The sequence below is a fragment of the Callithrix jacchus genome, chromosome 8, assembly GCF_049354715.1.
Source record: "Callithrix jacchus isolate 240 chromosome 8, calJac240_pri, whole genome shotgun sequence".
Classification (NCBI taxonomy): Eukaryota; Metazoa; Chordata; class Mammalia; order Primates; family Cebidae; genus Callithrix; species Callithrix jacchus.
Genome location: NC_133509.1, coordinates 64003975 through 64024113, shown reverse-complemented (window position 1 = coordinate 64024113; position 20139 = coordinate 64003975). Strand labels below are relative to the sequence as shown.

Below are 20139 nucleotides of genomic sequence, written 5' to 3'. Positions count from 1 at the left end.
CTGTGCTAACTGGGGGAACAGCGAACGTGGGGTGGCTGAGGAGCATTATGCCAGAATGTGAGAGTCAGAGACTTGAGGCAGTGCTAAGCAGCAACTGCCAGGGTCCTACATGTGTCCAAGAGCCCTTGTTTGATATAGTTCTGTTCTCCAGGTCTTGTTACTCTGGGCCTGTGATGAGAGGGTTAGCCTAGTGCTCTCCAAACCGCAGCTGGGGCCATTCTTCCATCATCTTGATGAACAGCACCTGGCTTTCACAGACCCATAACAGTCGCTTTATCAAAGGGTTGCTTAGCCACACTCTTAATATTCTCTCCTGAATTCACCTTTTCATTCTTTAAAATGTGACCAGGCTGAGAATTTTCCAAATCTTTAAGTTCTGCTTCCTTTTTGATTATTAATTTTGTCTTTCAATAGTTCCTATCTTCTCACATGTTACTATTTAGAGAGGATCTGTGTTGTACCCCCAACACTTTGCTTAGATATTTTTTCCTTTTCTTCTTTCTTTCTTCTTTGTTTTGTGAGACAGTGTTTCACTCTGTCACTGAGGCTGTAGTGCAGTGGCATGATCACAGCTCACTGCAGCCTTGGTTCCTGGGCTCAACCAATCTTCCCACCATAGCTTCTCAAGTAGCTGGGACTACAGATGTCACTACACCTGGCTAATTTTTGTTTGTTTGTTTATATTTTGTGGAGACAAGGTCTCACTGTGTTATGCAGGCTGGTCTCAAACTCCTGAGATGATTCTTCCACCTTGGTCTCGCAAAGTGCTAGGATTACAGGTGTGAGCCACAGTGCCTGGCCTGCTTAGATATTTCTTTCACCAGATACCTTGTTTCACTTCTCATAAATTCTACTTTTCACAAAAACAGCAGAACATGGGCACAATTCAACCAAATGTTTTTCCCCTTTGTAACTTGGATGGCCTTTGATTCTGTTTCCAATACCATGTCTTCACTTCTGTCAGATCTCATCAGAATGGCCTTAACTATCTGTATTTCTGCCTCACATTTTGATCACAACCTCTTAGGTAATTTCTAAGAAGATTGAGGTTTTTCTCTGCAGCTCTCTTCTTCTGAGCCCTCAACAGAATTACTTTTTATAGTCCTTTTGTAGCAGTTTAGGCTTTTCCTAGCATTCTCTTCAAGACTCTCACAGCCTTTACTTATTACCCATTTCCAACACTGCTTCCACACTTTTTGGTATTTGTGATAGCAACACCATTGCTTGGTACCAATATCTATCTGTATTTGTCTCATCAGTTGGCTATAACAAAATACCTTAGACTGGGTAATTTATAAACAACAGAGTTTTATTATCTCATAGTTGTAGAGACTAGGGAGACCAAAATCAAGGGTGTTGACAGATTTGGTGTGTGGTGAAGGTTTGCTCTCTACTTTATAGGTGGCACCTTCTAGCCATGTCCTCACAATGGCAGAATAGACAAACAAGTTCCTTCAGGCTTCTTTTATAAGGACACTAATCCCATTCATGAAGGCCCCACCCTCATGACCTAATCATCTTCTAATACTATTGGAGATTGAGGATTAGGTTTCAACATATGATTTATGGGAGTAAATATTTAGATCATAGCAGGTATAATGTATATGATTTATAATTCACAATTTATTGCATATAATCTTTTATAATATACATATACAGCATTTAATAATATATTGTCTGAATTCTGAATGTTTATGTTTATATATAAATACATTTTATATATAATGTATTTATATATAACATTTATATATATAATATACATATACAGCATTTAATAATATATTGTTTGAATTCTGAATGTTTATGTTTATATATAAATATAACATTTATATATAAATACATACATAAATAATATAAATATATATATTAATTTATAATTAATATATAAATTAACATATAAATATGTTTATAATATTCATACCACTGTTTTTCAATATTTTGTGTATATGCATCTATACATGGTATATAGTTTGTTAGTGTCCTAAATATACAGTGGGTTGGGTGTCAAAATAGTTAATTGCTGCTTTTTCAACATGGAAAAAAATATTAATATGCATGGATTGTTCATCACCGTCTCTCTCTCTCTTTCTCTCTCTCTCTCTCACTCTCTGTTTTTTTTGACACTGGGACCTGCTTTCTGCCTAGGCTGGAGTGCAGTGGTACAATCATAGCTCATGCAGCTTCAAGGTTCTGGGGTCAAGTGATCCTCCTGCCTGAATCTCTCTGGACTACATGTGTATATTATCAAACTTGGTTAATTTTTAAATTTTTTGTAGAGATGGGGTCTCACTATGTTGCCCAGGTTGGTCTTAAATTCCTGGCTTTGAACAATCCTCCCTTCTCAGCCTCCTAAAGTGCTAGGATTATAGGTGTGAGCCACTGCACCTGGCTGGCATGGACTCTTTTATTTAAAAAAAAATGAGGAGAGAAAAGAGTTATGTGCGGAGGAGTTACTCTCTGAGTGTGTCCTGTGAAGGATAGGCCTACAGTGCTTTTGTTTTCTCCTGTTGGTTATACATGAATCTCCCATGACTTGTATATCTGTCTTTTTCACTTTTTTCAGGACTCTTATCTGTTGATGCTTCTGTCATTTCCTGGCATTTGTAGAAGTTACTGTAATGCTTTTAGCTTCTTTCTTATTGGCTAACAGTTGGCTCTGTTTCGGAATATGAGGTTGGTGATGAGGTGGGCAGAAGGAAATGTAGAGTTCAAGGATTGCAAATGACTTGACTTGGGCTCCCACATGCTGGATAATGCACATCATGTTAGTTCTGAGAAGCATGTAACCAAGGACAGTTATACAAGAGAAGGGAGAATCTCTTAAAACTGGCTTTATAAAGTTTTAAAGCATAATTTGATATATACGAACGCTTGCCAAAAAAGTAATTTGAACTCAGTTTCAGAATAAGATGGACATGGAAAGGTAGGCTTATGTTCAAGGTGTATCTTGTGTTTCTAGATGACAAAGAGAAAGAGGAATACACAGTTATTTTCTTTCATTTTTTTTTTTTTAAAATCAGGGAGAAAGAACTTTAAACTCCAGAGGTAAAACAAACCTCTGGAGCTAACAGGAATGTTATGCCTTAAGTTTGGAAATAGTGATTGAACTCATAGTCAATGAAGTAGTTCAGTTTTGAGGCCAGATTTATATGTAGGGATCTTGGAAGCATAAATGGTCATATTTATAGATTCAAAAAACTGAACAGGTTCTAAGAAATTAAAGATAATTTTCCAGAAGGGATAATCTGTTTTTTCTGTATGTTCCCTCCCTTCCTTCCCTTCCCTCCCTTTCCTCCCTTTTTGTTTTGTTTTATGAGACAGGGTCTCACTCTGTCACCCAGGCTGGAGTGCAGGGGCCCAGTCACCCTCACTGCAACCTCTTAGGCTCAACCAATTCTCCCACCTCAGCCTTCCAAGTAGCTGGGACTGCAGGTGTGCCTGGATAGTTTTTAACTTTTTTTTTTTTTTGAGACAGGGTCTTGCCATGTTGCCCAGGCTGATTTCCAACTCCTGAGCTTATTTACTTATAAAATAAAAAGTAAATAACAAGTGCAGGAGTTGGAATACTAAGGTATAGGCTGGGCGCAGTGTCTCATGCCTGCACCCAGCACTTTGGGAGGCCAAGATTGGTGGGTTGCTTGAGGCCAGGAGTTCAAGATCAGCCTAGGTAACATGGTGAAACCCCATCCTACTAAAACTGACACAAGAACAGAAAATGAAACACCGCATATTCTCACTCATAGGCGGGTGGTGAAAAATGAGGACACATGGACACAGAGAGGGGAGTACTAAACACTGGGGTCTATAGGGGGAAAAGGGGAGGGCCAGTGGGAGGGGGAGGTGGGGAGGGATTGCCAGGGGAGAAATACCAAATGTGGGTGAAGGGGAGAAAGCAAACAAAACACACTGCCCTGTGTGTACCTATGCAACTGTATTGCATGCTCTGCACATGTACCCCAAAACCTAAAATGCAATAAAAAAAAAAAAAGAAAAAAAAATACAAAAATTAGCTGGGCATGGTGACATTTGGCTGTAGTTCCAGCTACTTAGGAGGCTGAGGCACTAGAATTGCTGGAACACAGGAGGTGGAGGTTGCAGTGAGCTGAGACTGTGGCACTGCACTCCAGCTTGGGCAACACAGAGTGAGACTGTATTTCAAAAAACAAAATAAAATAAAATACCTTAGTATAGATAGTAATATATGTGTGTGCACAACTTTTATTTTCCACCACAGGCATGGTGACTTATATAGGAAGGGCCTTAGTGGGAATCTGCAATCTGGAAGTGGTTACTAAGACATTTCAAATATTGTCACATACGTATGACCACAAAATTTATTTATTAGTGAAATAGATGTCAGAAATAATTCTTCAATGTTGAGACGAATGTTGTCAGTAATTATACAGGCGCCTTCATCCTTTGCATGCAAGACATATAAGAATCTTGCAAGTAGAATAGATAATACCTTCAGAGCAGAGCCACTAAGTTGAGAATTTCAAGGACTTCACTCAAAGGAGCAGCCTGTCTTCTGATTTGATGAGAAAATTAGCTGGTCCTTCTAGAATGGTGACTCTTTCATGCAGAGTGATGGCAGGAGTGCCTATGAAGACAGAGAAGGAAGTTCAAGAGTCTACAGTAATGGATAATATGACAGTATTTACACCTACTTTCTAATGTATGTTTGAAGTTGTTGTTGAGTTCAGTCTAGAGCTTGATTTCATTACACACATAGTTTCCTGATTATACTATAAAATCAGTGTGTTTATCCAAAGAATTTGACAGTTGTGATTGGCCAAATTGGCTTAAATTAGTTTGTAGCACCTCTTCTTCCCCCATCTTCATTCAAGAATCTCACTGTTAAGGGCCAGATACAGTGACTCCCTCCTGTAATTCTTGTGCTTTGGGAGGCCAAGGCAGGAGGATTGCTTGAGCCCAAAAGTTCAAGACCAACCTGGGGAACACAGTGAGACCCCATCTCTACAAAAAATAAAAAATAGCCAGGCTTGGTGGCATGGCCCCCTAATACCAGCTACCTGGGAGCTGAGATGGGAAGATTGCTTGAGGCCAACAGTTTGAGGTGACAATGAGCTAGGATTGTGCCACTGTACTCCAGCCTGAAGCAACAGAGCTAGACCATGTATCTCTAAAGAACAAACAAACAAAAAACAAAAAAGAGCATCACTGATAGAACAACCCACTTCTCCTGTTAAAAAGGAAAGAGGAAGAACTTTTTCTGCTTTAAACAGGGAGGATTCTTTTCTAAAAATTTTATACTGTGCTCTCTTTTTTACTTATTAGAACATTGAGTAACATAAATATATCAGTGATAATAATCAGCTTATAGCACAGGAAAATGGACAATAGTAATAACATCAGGCAGCAGAACTTTAAACGTGCACTGATTTGGATCTGTCTAGAGTAGAGGTGGAAGTCTCATCTATCTCAGCAGATACTGAAAACACCTCAGCCTTCCAGATGAATGACACACACCCTGTTTGAGTGCTATTGGTTATCTAACAATCTCAACAATGAAATAAGAAGTGGTCTCTTATTTTCATTTTGTAGATAAGTAATCCAAGACTCAGACAAATCTAAGTTACATAATAAATTTGGGTATTGAGCTCAGTACTTTAACATGCTTGTTCTTACAATGCTGTATTGTGTGGCTTCCAGTAATTATTGATGTTCATGTGATCAGTTCAAGCTGATGTTCAAAATTTAAACTATCTTTAGCGAAATATAGTTAAGGAGGCAAGGAAGCATGTTTCTATATTAGAAATATTTTAATCCTGGTTGCTTAAAATAAGGGGATAAAATAGTAATTAAAAGTGAAAAATTAGCTGAGTGCAGTGATATGGACTTGTAGCCCTAGCTGCTTGGAAGGGTGAAATGGGAAGATGGCTTCAGCAAGAGTTTGAGGCTGCAATGAGCTATGATCACACCAGTGGACTTCAGCTTGAGTGACAGAGCAAGAAACTGTCTCTAAAAGACAAAAAGAAGTAAAGATTATGGCTAAAAAGTAAAGAATCTGGCTGACAAAGGTATGCCTAGGATGATCAATTCCATTAGGATAAATTTTTATTATGTAACTATATAAATATAAGCTCCCCAAACATAAACAAGAGGGTTGCTATTATCAAGGCATATGTTTTGTTTAAAATGGTTTAGAAAAACTGAAAAACAAAGTGGAACGATTTGCGTTGTAAGGCCTGATAGAATGGAGCTACTAGGTAATCTAGAAATAATTCCTCAATATGCATTTTAACTGGTATGTTTAAGAAGGTGAGAAAAGACCAGGCATGGTGGCTATGCCTGTAATCCCAGGACTTTGGGAGAACAAGGGGGGAAGATCATGAGGTCAGGATTTTGATACCAGCCTGGCTAACATGGTGAAATATCATCTCTACTAAAAACAGAAAATTAGCCAGTTGCGGTGGCACACAACTGTAGTCTCAGGTACTCAGGATGCTGAGGCAGGAGAATCGCTTGTACCTGGGTGGTAGAGGTTACAGTGAGCAGAGATCATGCCACTGCACTCCCGCCTGGGTGACGGAGCAAGACTCCATCTCAAAAAAAAAGAAAAAGAAAAAGAAGGTAAGAAAACTCTGAATAGTGAGACTTATGTGTCATCTGCCTTTGAATTCGAAATCCAGAAGATGTTTTAATGAATCAGTGGTACAAGCAGGACTGAAATGTGTGTGATCTCTTACTGGCATAACTAAGTGACTATGCAAATTAGAATGCAGAACAATTTCTCCAATATGAGGAAAGAGGGAATTTAGGGTTGGCTGAATGGAATGCTGTGTATTAAAAGAAAAAAGAAAAGAGCTATTGAAAACTGCCATTATATAAAAATGATTCTTGTCCATTAACTGGACACGGTGGCCTCTTATTTAATAACTTTGGGGAGGTCTGTATTTCTAAAATCTTTGCATGTGCTTATAGTCAACAGTATGGCTGGCCAGACTATTTTAACTTTGCCTGTAAATCTCTGAATATGAAGAAGTTGACATTACGTTTATAAATAGAAAATATTTTTCCCATGACGGATATACAGTCTCCCTTAGTCATAAGGAAAATATATGGACAGAATGTTCCATCTGAATGTTCTCTTTCTCTCTTTAGGGGTTTTCACTTGATGAATTTTCATTTTAAGGCTTCCACTTAGATGAGACTGATAACTTACAGCACACAATGCCAATTTCTGCCACCTTGCTGTGACTCTCAAATGTTCTGTTTGCTTGGTGAGCTCTCATTATTTCTTACATGAAAATACCATGTTATACATTTTAATAGAAGCTTTCCTGTTGTGCTAAAATGACTCCCAAACTTAATCCAAGGATCAGTAGATTGCACAACTTTTAAACTACTGCTAGAATGTGGAGGGATAGTGATGTAGTTATTACTCAGGCTCTGGTGGCTTCTGGAACATTTACATTTTTTGTATTAATGTTATGACAGTGTTTAAAGTTATCTAAAGTGTGACGATACTTAACACATTTATCAATATGACCAGTTTAATGAGTGAGCTTACTTTCACACTAATAGAAAGATTTCTGTTTTTAAATTAATTAGGATTTATTGCATGGATGCTGTGCTTTCCACACACCAGGTGATTCACATGCTCTTTCAGGTAAAATCCATGTGCACATAAAATATTCCCAATTACTCTCTTTGTTCATTTTCTCTCTTCTTTTATTTGTTTTTGCATCCTAATAATATACTTCTTTTAACTAGCACTCACTGCCTATGCACCTAATCCACACTCACTGCCTATGCACCCAATCTCAATATCATGTGTTAATTGTGACTGTACAACACCATGGAACCCAGCATAGTTACAACACTCTCCTTAGACTAGGGGATGCTGTGATGATGGTTAATACCAAAATGATCACATGTGAGTAATGGCCACTATTTCCAAAATGTTGAGACACTATTGCTTTGGAGCACCGCTTTCTTCTTATATATGAAACATGATAAACTGGGAGTTCATAAGTATAGAAACTCTCTAGTAGAAGTGAACGTGGTTATAGCAAATAAATGTATTTGCAGTATGAAAAATAACTGATGTGAGGAGAATTAAAGTGCGATAGACTGAGGCTCCAAAATTTGCATGTTCTTAATCTGGAGACAGGGACTTCTCTAATCCTGGCATTAGATGTCATGGAGGAAGGTGGGCTTTATGTGGCCAGGTCTTGTATTTTTTGAAGTGGAATCAGAAATTATGTGAAACCTCCCAATTTTAAAATAATGGTTGAAAAATAAAGTATAGACTAAATACAATACCTTTGTGGAGTTTTTCTCTTGTGCTGTACAGTGCAATTGAAAAATTGACCTTTTACAAATAATTGTAAATATGTCCTGATATTTCAGTTAACCTTCTCTAGTTATATATTTACCAACTGACTACATGTGTGCAAAGAGAAATGAAATATGCCCTGCTCTATCTTTTCTAACTTGGCTCAGAGGGAGAGAAGAGGTGCTTACTAACAAGAGGTGCCTGAGTTTTCTGACCTCTTGCCGAACTGCCAGCCATTGCTGGAAGTTTTACTTTTCGGGTTTCCTGGATCAAACCGCTTTTGAAAACTCTCACTGTAGCCACCTCTCAGTCAAGTCTGTATAGTTGCTAAGGTTTGGCTTAGTCTTGCTCCTGCTAATTACTCTCTCTCGACCTTCTGTGGTTACCACTTCCCTCTTTTTCTTCCACAAGGCACACAAACTCATTGAAGTCGCTTTTTTTTTCTTTCTCTCTTCCATGCTTTAATTTCCCTTTCTTGGTAGGGAGATACTTTTATTTACCCTGTTAGGAAACTATAATTTTGGCAGAAAATTACTGACTTCCATGCAGTGCAATCAGGAGACACACCCAGGAAACAGATCTTGCGTCCTGCATTTTATAGGTTCTTAGAACAGTTCCTCAACTTTTCCCCTATGTCTACTCTTTGTCCTGTAGTCCCAGCTTTAGAGAATGTCAGCATCAACTATCTGGTGGATGAAGCCCCAGATCTGAAAGCTGTCCTGTCTCTGTCATTTCCTAGTACAAACTACACCCTCCATATCAAATCTGCTGCCCTTCCCTTTATCCCTACAGGCTATGACTTTGGTGAGGTCCCCACAACTTCCTATTTGGATTACTGCCACTTACACCTGTCTCCACTCTCTCTCCCATTAAGCCAGTCTTTGAAAGACCTCACTTGTGATCAGGCTCTGTTTCTATTTTTAAAAAATTGGTTTTCTTGTGAATGCAAAAATAAATTGGTTTTATTTATTTATTTTTTTTTGAGATGGAGTTTCGCTCTTGTTACCCAGGCTGGAGTGCAATGGCGCGATCTCGGCTCACCGCAACCTCCGCCTCCTGGGTTCAGGCAATTCTTCTGCCTCAGCCTCCTGAGTAGCTGGGATTACAGGCACGTGCCACCGTGCCCAGCTAATTTTTTGTATTTTTAGTAGAGACGGGGTTTCACCATGTTGGCCAGGATGGTCTCGATCTCTTAACCTTGTGATCCACCCGCCTCGGCCTCCCTAAGTGCTGGAATTACAGGATTGAGCCACCGCGCCCGGCCCGGTTTTATTTTTAGAAACCAGTTAATTTTCGTATCCACAATAAAATCAATTAAATTTTATGTCCACAATAAGATGCAAAGTCTTTGTTGTGGCACTCAGAACTATTCCCAACCACCTCTTCTGCCATTCTCTTGAAATATGATTTATTCCAGGCATATTCAACCATTAGCCAGTCTCCTGGATTGCTGCTTTTGCACATGCTTCTTCTCTCTTTGCTCAGCTGAACGCCATGCTTCAAACCTCAGGTGAGATGATAGTTTATCTATGTAACCTTAAGGTGAGGATAGGTACCCCGCATCTGTAGTTCCCTTGTATTTAGCTGCATGGTTCTTCAGCTTTCACTAGACTTGAGACTTCTCAAAAGCAGGAACTATCTTTTATCCCAGAATCCTTAGGGTTTAGCATGATGTTTGTCTACATGGCCAGTAACTAACTGTATTTAGACTCTAAGAGTGGTGAAAACAGCTAACAGACTTCAGTTACTTTTTCCTTAAGGGTATAAAGTTGCTCCCATTACTAGCAACAAGATGTGTTAATGCTGCTGATACTTATTAAGAATGATTTACACATGATTGATTCATTTAACCCATATTACAGTTATTTATATCATTGAAAACTTTGAGTTACAATTAAATGATATTTACTCTTTTAGTTACACAAATAAGTCCAAAGTTAAAAATGCAGAGTTTATAAATTACTTCAAAGACAAATAATCTGTTCTACCAGACGATATTAGAGTAAAAGAGACATAGAAAGAGGTCCCAGCAACTCTGCCCTTTTCATAAAGTTTGTGAATAGCTAACTCAAAGAACAATTTTATATGAGGTGTCCTGAGTCTTTCAAGTAATTTTTGGAACCCCGTGTCACCCAATCTGGGGCTACCACTGTGGCTTGGCAGCCTTGCAGGCTCATATAGCTCTGTCTGTAGGACCTCAGACTTTCTGATTGCATGATAAAGACTCTGGTCTCGTGTGGAGCACAGGAGAGACTACTGTCATAGTTTCTGAAAACACATGAGTACTCAGTGTCCACACTGGTTCTACTACCATCAAGAGGGATCAAGGACAGATATTCAGCAGTTTCTGATGGGGGTTTTTGTCTTGCTTTTTATTTTAATATTCCAAAGAGCTAGCCATGCTATTAGTGTTTTTTTTTACACATAGCATTTATCCTTAAAAGTTAAATTATAGAGATGAACTGTTATTATGCATGCATATTTAAAAATTCTACACACACACACACACATGGACACACAAAATCCCTCAAATTTTTGAATACACCTTCATTACTGAGTAAATTTTGATTTAAGAACTTAGAAAGTCTTTATGCATAGTACAGAGAAAGAACACTTCAAACAGACTTTGGCAGCATGTGTCATTGTTTCTAAATGTAAAGTTTTTAAACATAGCTTGGTACAACAGTTTGTTACAGTTAAAATTCAGTTTGTGTCACTTTTGGAAATCTAAACATTGTTTCTCTGTCATATGTCTTTGAAATGATATCATATGTTCTGGAAACTCAATGGGGGTATTGAGAGTGCCAGAACTTACTAGAGGAAAAATGCATATGTATAACCTTATAGATATAGATATAGATATGACTATATATAAACATGATTTTTTCCCTATTTCTCTCTCATTAGGTTTATGAAACAGGAGTATCACAATTGGGGAATAGCTATGGAAATTAAGGGATGAATGTGTGTGATAATAGGTAAATATCTATGTTATGTGCAAATCAATGATGGTGTGGCCTGGGCTGATTGGGCGGAGAGGTAAGGAGAAAGTTGGTTGTTCACAGGTTCCAAAGAAAGTGAAAGTCTGAAAATGAGATCAAAGCTACTGCTTACAATGTAAGAGGAAGTAGATGTACCCTACTCTAAGTAGATGTAAATACTCTAAGTACATGTGAGAGTAAGTAGAAGATGGGTTCTCCTGATGTGAAGGCACTGGCTATGGAGTTAAAAACTTCCCACTGGTCAGAAAAAGGGCAATCTTTTGGAGGGCAGGAGGGCAGTGACCCACGAGGCAGGAGGGATCCATTATACAGGCCAAGGAGTTAGGAGCAAAGTTTTTGAAATCCTATGATTAAAAGTGACAGAAACCAGCTGAAAAGTGTCTCTTGAGGGAATGTCTCAGTACACAAAACCATATCAATATGGGATAAATTTGTTTTATTCTAGCACTCTTTGTCACCAGGGTTTGTCTCTTGGCTTTGTTGACTTGGCATGTGACTCACAGGTTTGATAATTGTTAATGAAAAATACATCTTAGGAAAGAAGGAACAGAAAGCTAGCTACATAATTAATTTAGGAAGTGTAAGGTACAAGAAATCTAGAGAAATAATTATATTTTATGGAGAAATTTAGTACACGTTTTTAAAGCTATGTAGCAGGAAAAAGGGAATCGATAAAGGAAATCACTATAAAAAATGGAAGGATTAGAATGGGAAAAATAAGCCTCTCATTATTTGAAGATGACATGACGACCTGTCTTAAAAAACAGACATAGAATTTATAGATCAGTGGTTACAAGCTATGAAGAGTTAAGCAAGGTCTTGGATCGAAGGTCAACTGTCATAAATCAATAATGTTTTTCTATACCAGGAATAATCAACTAGACATTTTAATGGAAAAAATACCACTACAAAGCATAAAATATCTAGGAATTAACATCATTGAGTTTATATGTCTATGGAAAATATTAAAACCCTAATAAAAATATAATAGATAATACATATAAGAAGAAACTGCCCATCCTTTGGGATTATATAATTTAGTATCATCAAAATACCATTCTACCTAAATTAACCTTGATCTCAATATCAGTTGGATAAAAAATACTAAATTTATTTTAAAAATTTTATGAAAGAATTAAATTCCAAAAATAGCTGAATCAAACTCAAGAAAAGAAAGGCAGAGGTATTTGACCATTGAGTATTAGGACTTAACATCAAGTCATAGTAATTTTTTAAAATAGTGTTTTACTGGTATAAGAACAGAGAAACAGATGGAAGAGATTGAATAAAGGACTCAGAAATAAGCTTATATAAACAGGAATGTTTTATATATGGTAAAGAGTTGTACCACAATCAATGGAGAATGGATAAATCGATTAATAGATTATTGGAAAAATTGGTTTACTGTATGGAAAACATAAAACTGATGCCTAGTTAATACAGTATACAAAGGTGTATTCCTAGTAGCTGAAAGACTTAAATGTGAAAGCTAAACTTTTAAATTGAATCGAAAATCATTTAGAAGACCACCTTTGTAGTGCAATTGGAAGAAGCCCATCTTAAACAAAATTTTGTAAGCAAAATTATAAATAATTGATGAATTAGATAATATTACTTATAGGATTTCTGCTCATCAAAGGACAGCATTAATAAACATATGATTAAATAGGTGAAGTTATTTGTAAAATATAAAAATAGGCAATGAATATGAAAAGCTAATTTATAGAAGAAACTTTTAATGCCCACAACCTCAAATTATTTTGTGATTAGATAAATGCAAACTAAAGGAATTATGGCATGTCAGCTCTCACCAATTAAGCTGCAAAAAGTTAGAAAAGTTGGGTAATAGTCAATGTTGGCAAAAAGTTTTGTATTTAGGCAGCCTTAGGCACTGCTGGTAAAAGTGTTGATTGTTGCCATCATCCTACAGAACAGTCTAGCACTATTTCATTATATTAAGACAGACGAATACTGTAACTTTTGCATACATATATTCTCAAAAAGTTTCTCACACAGGTACATGAGGAGACATGCATCAGGCTATCCATTGCAGCATTGTTTGGGCAGCAAGTTAGTAGAGATCTAGGTATATACATCATTGGAAAAGTAGGTAAGTAGAATATACTAGACATCAAGGTGTATGATGCAGGAGGTAGTAGTTATGAGTTTATGTACCTATGGCAATATGGATACATTTCAAAAGCTAAAAAGAAACAAAGTGATAAGTTGCATACTGGTATTTATGTAAATGAAAATAAATGCATACGCATACAAACAAAAGATACACATGAAACATTGTGATGGCTTGCTCTGGGCTGGGGAGAATAAAGGATATGAGCTATAGAAATAAGGGAGAAAAATAAAGGCAAGAGAGTAGACATAGACACCATTTCCAAAAGAAAGGGAAATGGGTTCTGTCTGGCTAGTAACAGCAAACATGTGTTGTTTCAGTTATATTCAAGAAGTCAAAAACTAGGCCCAAATAGTCAGAGTACGTGAGAATACTGTGTATAAAACCAGCCTAAGGTAGACGATGTTGATGTCTTACCTAGAATTACTATCACACATAGAGCTACCCAAGGACTAGGGCACCAACAATGTGGAGAAAATGAGCAGCTACTTAAGTTTAAGGTGAAGGTTTGGCAAGCATTGCAGAGAGTGGACACTCATTATGACCTAGTAAGCTTTGGCATTGTCATCAATTTTAGAAGCAGAAGTTTCTTTCCAGCTCTGTAAAATTTGTTTTATTGTGATTATTTCTTTCTCTTTGTCTATTTTTTAATCTTATTTGCCTCTTCTACACCATCATTCACTTTCTGGGTTCTCTCAATTTGTTTAAAGCATATTAAGTTGCTTTTTCCATTTGTACTTTTCCCCTTTCTGTTCATAATTTTAAAATTCTATTGTCTTATTTCCCTTTCAATGTTTTTCCTGTTCCAGTCACACAGCCTCTGCCTCCATTTCTTTCTACCAAGAGATTTTCATCAGCCTGCAGAACTATCCTATACACCTCCCACTCTCTGTTCCTAATATGACTTTGGGAGGAAAGTGGTAGGAATGCCAAGACTACTGGGTTTCTTGATCTTATTTTCATGCACATATTTTAACAATAGAAAGTAAAGGTTATGAAAAAAACAGGAAATCAGAAAAGTTTGTTTCTAAACATATTCTTTTTACTTTTTTAAGTACCTTTGATGATTTCATACAAACAGAAAGGTAAAATTTAATCACTGTGTCAATTGACATTATGTTTTGGCCTGTGAACTAATCAGATTTAGTTGGTGATGCCCTCATGGGTTCTTCAAAATGAGGCTAGCATAAGATGTAAGGAAGGGGTCTTATTTCAGTTTTCTGCATATGACTAGCCAATTTTCCCACCACCATTTATTAAATAGGGAATCCTTTCCCCATTGCTTGTTTTTGTCAGATTGATCAAAGAGCAGATGGTTATAGATATGTGCATTATTTCTGAGGCCTCTGTTCTGTTCCATTGGTCTGTATATCTGTTTTGGTACCAGTACCATGCTGTTTTGGTTACTGTATCCTTGTAGTATGGTTTGAAGTCAGGTAGCGTGATACCTCTAGCTCTGTTCTTTTTGCTTAGGATTGTCTTGGCTATATGCATTCTTTTTTGGTTCCATAAGAAATTTAAAATAGTTTTTTCTAATTCTGTAGAGAAAGTCAATAAGCTTGCTGGGGATAGCATTGAACCTATAAATTACTTTGGGCAGTATGGCCATTTTTATGATATTGATTCTTCCTATCCATGAGCATATAATGTTTTTTTTCATTTGTTATTGTCCTCTCTTATTTCCTTGAGCAGTGGGTTGTAGTTCTCCTTGAAGACATCCTTCACACCCCTTGTAAGATGTATTCCTAAGTATTTTATTCTTTTTGTAGCAATTGTGAATAGGAGTTCACTCATGATTTGGCTGTTTGTCAATTATTGATGTATAGGAATGCTTATGATTTTTCCACGTTGATTTTGTATCCTGAGACTTTGCTGAAGTTACTTATCATCTTAAGGAGATTTTGGGCTGAGATGATGGAGTCTTCTAAATATACAATCATGTCATCTGCAAATAGAAACAATTTGACTTCCTCTCTTTCTATTTGAATAAATATCCTTTATTTTATTCTCTTGCCTGATTTCCCTGGTCAGAACTTCCAATACTATGTTGAATAGGAGTGATGAGAGAGGGCATCCTTGTCTTGTGCCGTATTTCAAAGGGAATGCTTCCAGCTTTTGCCCATTCGGTATTATACTGGCTGACACACCCACTAAATAAATAGCTCTTATTATTTTGAGATATGTTCCATCAATACCTAGTTTATTGAGAGATTTTAGCATGAAAGGGTGTTGTTTTATTGAAGGCCTTTTCTGCATCTATTGAGATACTCCCATGATTTTTGTCATTGGTTCTATTTATGTGATGGATTATATTTAAGACTTAAACATAAAATCTAAAACCATAAAAACCCTAGAAGAAAACCTACGCAGTGCCATTCAGGACATAGGCATGGGCAAAGACTTCATGACTAAAGTGCCAAAAGCAATGGCAACAAAAGCCAGAATTGACTAATGGGATCTAATTAAACTAAAGAGCTTCTGCACAGCAAAAGAAACTACCAACAGAGTGAACAGGCAACCTACAGAATAGGAGAAAATTTTTGCAATCTATCCATCTGACAAAGGGCTAACATCCAGAATCTACAAAAAACTTAAACAAATTTACAAGAAAAAAACAACCCCATCAAAAAGTGGGCAAAGGTTGTGAACAGACACTTCACAAAATATGACATTTATGCAGCCAAAACACACATGAAAAAAAAGGTCATCATCACTGGTCATTAGGGAAATGCAAATCAAAACCACAATGAGATACCATCTCATGCCAGTTAGAATGGCAGTCATTAAAAAGTCAAGAAACAACAGATGCTGGAGAGGATGTGGAGAAATAGGAATGCTTTTACACTGTTGGTGGGAGTGTATTAGTTCAACCATTGTGGAAGACAGTGTGGCAATTTCTCAAGGATCTAGATCCAGAAATACCATTTGACCCAGCAATCCCATTACTGGGTATATACCCAAAGAATTATAAATTATTGTACTATAAAGGCACATACACATGTATGTTTATTGTAGCACTGTTCACAGTGCTCATTCATTCAGAATGTTTTAATTGAAAACTTAATATGAATATGCAATAGGCACTGGATTTTAAAGATGGCACAGTATGTTAAGATGATTCTTCTTAATTTGTTTCTTTAATTTTTTATTGATGGCTATATTTATTCAATAGTCAAATGTTTACTGAATACCTATTATGTGCTTGGCATGTCGTAGGTGCTAAGGATACAGCAGTGAATGGAGCAGACAAAATCCATGCTTCCTGGAAGCCTACACTGAAGGAAATGGTAGACAGGGGCTTCTAGTCAACATATGCACAGAAGAGGTGAGGGCCTATGTGAGATCTTTTCCAGTCAGATCTCCATCTTCTTAATTTTTATAAAAAGTTTTGGTCCATTGATAGCTGTCTCCACTCCCACATTCAGTGGTGATACAGATTTATTCCCTTTGTAATTTACTGTTATTTCAGTCATGGAAATGAAAGGTTAATGTGTATGCTTCATCTGCCATCTTGAACCAGAAGGCTTCTTAGCTTATGTAATTTGAGAAGACTTTCACCAATCAAATAAATACATTCATAATTCTAATTAATTCATTTAACTATTTATATTTAATTCATTTTGCAGGCATTTAGGTTGGTTGTAGAAATTAAATTTATTTTTCCCTAAATACTTTGAAATCCAAAATCATAGCACATTACATACATTCAATAAATTAGAGCTGTAACTCTAATTATTACTAGAATCAGACTATTTTCTATTGGAAAATTATTGCTAATAATTCTTTAGGGAGATTGCACAGTGCTCACAGACATGTTACATGAAGTATATCGAGTGCATTTGGATATATATTTAAGAAAAATTGTAAAGTTTTGGCCAGTCATGGTGGCTCACATCTGTAATCCCAGCACTTTGGGAGGCCAAGGGGGGAAGATCACTTGAGGTCAGAAGTTTGAGACCAGCCTGACCAACCTGGTGAAATCCCATCTCTACTAAAAATACAATAGTTAGCTGGGTGTGGTGGCAGGCCTCTGTAATCTCAGCTACTCAGGAGGCTGAGATATGAGAATTGTTTGAGCCCAGGAGGTGAAAGTTCCAGTGAGCTAACCTGTGGCACTGTAGTCCAGCCTGGATGGTGGAGCGAGACTGGTCTCTCAAAAAAAAAAAAAAAAAAAAAGGAAAAATTGTAAATTTTTTGACATTTCTATCTTGCTTATTTTACTTGGAATAGTGTTTTTGAAACTCCTCCACCTTGTAGGATATCGATTAGTACTTCATTACTTATTATGGCTGAATAATATTACATTGTTATGTATACCACAATTTGCTTATCCCTTTATTTGCTGATGGACATTTGGGCTATTTCTACCTTTTGCCTGTTGTAAACAGTGCTGCTGCGAGCATTTGTATTTGTTTGAGTGCCTGTTTTTAGTTCTTTTGAGTATATACCTAGGAGTGGAATTGCTGGGTCATATGGTAATTATATGTTTAACTTTTTGAGGAGCCAACAAGTTGTCTTTTCTGGTGATTGAACTATTTTACTCTTCTGCCAGTAATGTCCAGGTGTTCCAATTTCTTTACATCCTAACACTCGTTACTCTTTCCTTTTGGTTTTATTATTGTTAGAACCATCCTAGCACTGTGTATGGGTACCTCATTTTTAAAATTTGTATTTTTAATTTTTATGGGTACATGGGAGGCATATATATTTATGTGGTACATGTGATGTTTTGATACAGGCATATAATGTGTAATTATCCCATTTGGGTAATTGGGGTATACATTACCTCAAGTATATATCATTTCTTTGTGTAAGAACATTCTAAGGATTTGTAATCCTTTTAATATAACTTTTTAAAGCTATTTACATTGAAATTACTTACAGTATACTGACAATAGAATCTTGTAGAATAAAATTTGGAAATTATTCCAAAGAAGTAGTGAAACATAATTACAGATGCTTAAAATATGTCAATTTACAAATTAATAAAATATATTAATATTTGTTAGCTGTACGTAATATTTGTTTGCATTCCAGTCATGTTTTCCAAATTAATAAAGTGAATGATTTTATAACTGAGAAAGGAAATTATATTCTAATATCAGTATCAAAATAGGCTGCTTTTAGTAGGTTCTGAATTAAGTGAAAATTCATTCAGTGAATAATGAACAGGATTGGGAAAGGATGATAAAAATATGCCATATTCTTATTGAGCATTCATTTGATGCTCATTCAATAAACATATTGACTGCCTGCTCTGAGCTTTGCCTGGTCCTAGGTACTGGGGATACAGCAATGAAGCAAAGCACGCTCCTCAAATGAGCTCACATGTTAATGAGTAGGGAATGATATACATACACAATGAAATAATAATAGAAGAATATTTGGACAGAAACCTGAATCAGATGACAGTATGTACCAGTGGACTTTTATGTGGAAGAATGTTCTAAGCCAAGATAACAGTAAGAACAAAGGCCATGAAGCCAGGTGCTTGGTGGTTGAAGGTTCTGGAGAAGAGTGACTGAGGGGAGAGTGACGGGTGGTAGTAGATAAATTAGCAAGGTGAACCATGCCAAGATGGTGGGGTTGTCTACTGATTTTAGGAATAAGCGCATTCAATTTTCCCTGACTAACTAAAGTTTTCTAGAGATGATAAGGTCAAGATACTCTGATAAGGCAAGGAAGGAAATTCTCACAGTGGCACCAAAAATGAGAATGAGGCCCTCAGAGACCTGTAGGTTCCACACTGGGGAAATACACTGCTTTAGTGTGAGTCATCTGCCAAAGTCATCGTAAACATTTGAGTGCTCAAATGTGTCTTAGCTGTAACCTCTGCAGGAAAAGGAAATCCTGATTTCTAAAAATAAAGACTGCTTTTATTTTAAGAGTTGAAGAGGAACAGACCGTCCCAGTAAATACGGGTCATTGAAATGTTTTAATTGTGAAATTGGAATAGGAAGAGAGATAGTCTCTTCAAACCTAGAGATAGTTAGATATCATTTTCTTAAAATGTCTCCAGTTAGAGGGAGCCTAAAACCTTTATTGCTAAATATGAGTCTGTTTTCAGTGTTGCTTGGGTTGATAATGTTTTAAAAAATGGGCTTGGTGCAGGTGGCTCATACTTGTAATCCCAGTGCTTTGGGAGGGCAAGGCAGGAGGATCACTTGAGACCAGCTGTTTGAGACCAGCCTGGGCAACATAGTGAGACCCCCTGTCTCTACAAAATAATAATAATAATAATAATAATAATTAGTTGGGCATGGTGGCATGTGCCTGTAGTCCTAGCTACTCAGGAGGCTGAGGCAGGAGGATTGCTTGAGCCCAGGAGTTCAAGATTGCAGTGAACTGTGATTGGATCATTGCACTCCAGCCTGGGTGTTATATAGCAAGACCCTGTCTCAAAGATAATAGCAATAATAATTAACTAATTCCTTTAATACTCTGTGAGATAAAACAGCTCATGTTGTTACTTATCCATTCATTTATTGATTCAACAATATATATTGGGCATGTACTATGTATCTGACACTGTTCTAGTCTCTTGGGATACAACAATGATTAGGGTAGAGGAAGTCCCCGCTCTAATGGACCCATATTTGAGTTAAGAGACAGAATACTTTTTTGTAAAAGATAGATATATCATAGAAGTATAGGTAGTAATGACTTATCCGATTAAAGGAAGCAGGACAACAAAAATGAGTAAG

The 20139-nt window shown here is 36.8% G+C and overlaps 1 protein-coding gene and 1 long non-coding RNA gene across 7 annotated transcripts in view; both read left to right on the top strand.

Moving 5' to 3' along the window:
* The window catches only part of PRKD1 (protein kinase D1), a 386482-nt gene that overhangs the window by 181938 nt on the left and 184405 nt on the right, over nt 1-20139 (top strand). The gene's annotated exons all lie outside the window — the stretch shown is intronic.
* LOC144577556 (uncharacterized) lies at nt 1920-18305 on the top strand. 2 transcript variants are annotated; one of them, XR_013521709.1, is made up of 4 exons: nt 1920-7633; nt 9720-9812; nt 11210-11280; nt 13321-18305. It is a non-coding gene; the product is annotated as an uncharacterized LOC144577556 (long non-coding RNA). The 2 variants fall into 2 exon arrangements; XR_013521708.1 differs by having other exon boundaries at nt 11210-18305.